The following is a 4,699-nucleotide window of genomic DNA, read 5'->3' as shown; positions in this document are numbered from 1 at the left end:
AGTGTACATATGCATTAATGCTCAGACATTCTACCTGCATTTCTCATAGGGTTTCTAGGGCATCACTTTCCCTCTAGATTTCTATATTATTCACTTTTCTGTTGCTGTAATAGAAACACTGACCCAAGCAATTTATTGAAGGAAGAGTTTATTTGAGCTTACAGTTCCAGGGGAATTACAGTCCATCATGGCAGAGAGGCATGGTGGCTGGAGGTGGCTGGAGCAGGAGCAGCAAAAGCTAAGTTCTCACATCATCATGCAGGCACAGGAAGTAAGAAAGCGACTGAAGATCTGACAAAGCTTAAGAACTCTCTAAGCCCACACCCAGTGACATGCTTCCTCCAGGATAGCCACACCTTCTAAAACCTCCCAAAACAGCACCACCAATTGGGGACATACCTGGAGCCTATGGGGGACATTCTCATTCAAACCATTACAGTTTCCTAGCCCTCCAAGATTCACTCATCTCTACTCTTTTTTCTCCCATCAAGCTTCCCTCCTTCTTCCCTTCCTAATTACAGTGCCCCCATAACCCCCACCCTCCCCCAAATACCTCCGACTTTCCATCATCTTTCCTCTCTTGATTTCTCTCCCTCCCACACACCATGGTCTCTTGCATGTCACTCCCTCCTCTCCACCCTGCCGATTACTTCCACTTTTTCCACCTCCTTCAGGTAACATCTGTTCCCTACTATCCCCCTTTCAGGCTGTTTCTTTTCCTTTACCGCCATGCATCCTTTGCCTTTACCTGGCTCCCGGTGTTACTTCAGAATTTATATACTCACATATAAGAGATTGGTGCTACAATCCACAAATGAGGGAAAACGTAGTTGTTCGTTTTTCTGCTTTTGCATTTGTGTTACTTCACTTAGAACTCCTGGCCTCTTTCACTGGTGGGCACCTATTCATTCACCATAGGAGGACTAGCCACCCCATTTTTCTCATCCCTGTCCCTGCTGGCCTCTCTCACAGGTGGGCTCCAATCCCGTAACCTCAAATCCCAGGACTAACTTTCCAAACCAGATTAAACAACCACCCTACCATAGACCTCTAAGTCCTCATCCAGGTGATCCCCTCACTGCCAAATTCCCAGTCTCTGGATCGGACAGACAGACCTGATCAGCCAGGACTCTGGCAAACCAGATCAAGCTCACTGCCTCCCTTCCCCATTTCTCATACCCACCCCCAGCCAGTCTCCTGCTGGCCCCTCTCACAGGCAGGCTCCAATTCCTTTACCTCAAGTCCCAAAAATACCTTTCCAAACCAGGTTAACAAACCATCCTACCATAGACCCCTAAGTCCTCATCTAGGCAGTCCTCTCATTGCCAAATTCCCAGAGTCCAGATCAGGCAGACCGAGCTTCTCAGTCAGAACTCTCACAAGTCTACTACCCAGTAAGTACCTGAAATATGCACCAATTTGTCTTCCATACCCAAACAAAAAGTGACTAAGCTACAGAAACAACATTAAGAGAACGAAAATTAAATGAAACAAAAGCAGAGCAGAAGTTCCTGTTGAACACATAACTGAAAAAGAACATCCATATGCCCAGATGACAACACAAAAACACAAACAATATGAAAAACCAGGAAAATATGTCCCCAATAAAACTCACAAGTTCTGTAGAAGCTCACATCTTTAAGAACCACCTGTCAAAAACACAGGGCACAGAATTTAAAATAACAGTCATAAACATGATCAAAGAATTACAAGAAAACACCAACAATTCAAAGCCATCTTTATTGTTTATTTTATGTGTATGAGTGTATTGCCTGCATGTATATGTGCACCCAAGTTGTGCAGTGCCCACAGAGGTTGTCAGATCCTCTGGAACTGAAATTACAGGCTGCCATTAACTTCCATGTGGGTGCTGGTAACCAAATACAGGTCTTCTGCATGAGTAGCCAGTGGCTTAAACCACTGAGCCGTCTCTCTAGCCCTGTCACCCCCAAATTTGTAAATTTGTTTTCTCAATGAGAAATAATAAAAATAAAAATAAACACATAGAACAAAAATGTGCTAAAGGAAATAATAAAGGAACATTATGCATTAACTATTCTACAAAACATATTTGCCTTAAAAACAACTGATATCATAGAAACTATATAAAACTGATATACAAAAAAGACAACAAAGTCAGTTATATGTGACATATTTTTGAGAATATTTCATAAATATTCCACCCTCAAGAAGGCTGCATGTTATTTTCCTTCTAATTACAAAAATGACTGCCTCTCAAAGAGGACAATATAGAAAAGTTGGAGAAAGAAAAATGTATTCATGGTGCACAAACCTGATAAACACATCTTAACTTAGATGATATGTAGCCAGTATCATTGACCCAGCTCATGGATCATAGGACCCCTTATTGATATGATGAAGAAGCAAGTTAAATTTGTGGTATTCCACTCAATGGCTTATGACCAGAATCAGATCATGAAAGAAATAATCAGAGAAATAAAAATTGAGGGATGCTCTTCAGAGTAATCAAAGTCATCAAAAGGAGTCTGTGATACTATTACAACCAAGAGGTACCTAGGGATACATGACAGGAAAAAAAACACATACAAATAAAGAACACTGGATTAAAACCAAGAAAATCTGATTGAGGGGTGTGGCTAACAATAAAGTATCAACATGGCCCACAGTGAAATGCAGATAAAGAGGGACCCCTAGAGGGTTCTTAGTCTCATTAATAAAAGAATTTAAGAATGGACCCAAACAGAAACTTTTACTATTTTGTTAGACTCTTAAAGAAAAAATCCTCAGGGCAGGCAAGCTGGTAATATTGGCAGCTACCTTGAGGAGGTGAATAGTTGGAAGAAAGAAAGAAAATTATGGAAGCCATGATGGCTTAGAGCCTGCATGGAGGTCAGACACATGGCTGACTGGCATCCACATGGCTGGGGGAAGGAAGGTTTAGAGAAAAAGTGAATTACAAGATGCTAGGGGCAGCCCAAAGCCTTAGAGAAAGCATGTTTAGTAAGAAAGGCATGAAGAAGAAAAGGAGAAATTATGCTTTCCTGAACTCAAAAGTGGACAGACTTACAGAGACCTACATGACTGTGGCTGGTCTGTAAGTACTGCAGAGATTTGAGCTAGTTCCTTAATCTTTAGTTATACTTTCCTTTTGGGTGTTTAAGACCATACAGTCGCCCATATAAACCAATTTATTTTTACTTCTAAGGTCATTTGAGGATATGTTCCTGAGGGGTCACATGGGCTTGGGATGATCCCCTGGCTCCTTTCTTTTATCGGTTCTATCTATGTGAAATTAAGTCAAAAATCCTGCTCAATCCTGGCTGGCTTCACGTGGAAGTGTTGACCCTCCTCTTTGTAGACTGGACACTGGTTGAAGTCCATCTGGTGGGATCTCCATGGCTTCCCTGATCAAGAGGACAGGTGACTTACCACAGTTACAGGACATTTCGAGAGAGGCTCCATAGTCCCCTGGAATTTAGTCGACCTTGGAGGGCAAGGAACAAAAAATTGTCCCTCTATGTCCCTCTGACCAGATTTTTATAGGCCTCAAATCTGGCTATTAAACACCCAGGAAGGTTAGTTACACCCATCTGGTACTTGTCATTACCATGTGCTATCTAGTTAAAGCTTGGGAAAAAAACAAACATTCTTAAATAAACCTTGAATAAACATTCTCAAACTAGTTGACTAAGCTATGACCTTAGAAATTTTAAGATTATCTATATATTATCTCTGTCTTCTCCTTGATAAATTGTTAACAAAGCTAAGCAGACCTCCATCACTTGCATAGGCTTTTTTGTTTTTAATCTTTATGCATAAATCCTTCTTAATAAAATGTCTCAATTCTCATGTCCTTTTAACATCTTTTATCTTTTTAAAAAACATTGAGACATAATAACATTAACAAATAAACTTTCTATCTTTTGTGAGAATTCCTTTTCTGGGGATACTAAGCAATGTTTATCCCCTTCTAAGGTTCTAGTGTCAAACCACTAGAACCTTAGAAGGGGATAAACATTGCTTAGTATTAAAGTTTTCCTTGGGAACCACTGAATTTACTGAGCTTACTTACAGAGATGACTGAGGGGTTCCTGGGGTGTATGGGTGACCTGAGAGTATTTACACTAGTAAGCCTTTACCCAACATGGGTCAAGCCTTCTCTTCCTAGTCTTCCCCAGATAATATACTTATTCCTCCCCCAACCCAGGAGACCATATGTGATTAGGGCAAAATTACATACAGTTGGCTGAGAAGAGCAGCTGGATACTCAGGTGAGGATCCAATGACCCTGCTTACCCCTCCTTCGATGAAAGAATATGATAGTCAATAAGGTCACTTGTGATGATCTTTTGTCAGTGGACACAGCTGAAATCATGAAGATGGTAGTTGTTTTGCTCAGAAGAAAGTAGTGTGCTGCATCATCTTATTAAAAGAACGTGGAATCTAAATTACACACATAAGATAATGTAATAAGTTAATATTATCTGTGTACAAACTGTGCTTTATAAGTTACCAGGTAAACCTTATAGAAAACACAAAACAGTTAAAAATTCTGTTTACCTTTTGTACTTTAGAGAGTTGTCTACACAAACCTTGCTTTAGTTAGAAAGAAGCAACTGGTACATAGTTAAACATTATCAAATTGATGTTCACAACCTCCAGCATAATCAATTAAGGAAAACTGTGATGGTTTAGTTACTGACTGAGGAATTCTAGG

The sequence above is a fragment of the Nannospalax galili genome, unplaced genomic scaffold, assembly GCF_000622305.1.
Source record: "Nannospalax galili isolate Female #2095 unplaced genomic scaffold, S.galili_v1.0 scaffold246, whole genome shotgun sequence".
In the NCBI taxonomy this organism is placed as follows: domain Eukaryota; kingdom Metazoa; phylum Chordata; class Mammalia; order Rodentia; family Spalacidae; genus Nannospalax; species Nannospalax galili.
This window is presented reverse-complemented; position numbering follows the sequence as displayed.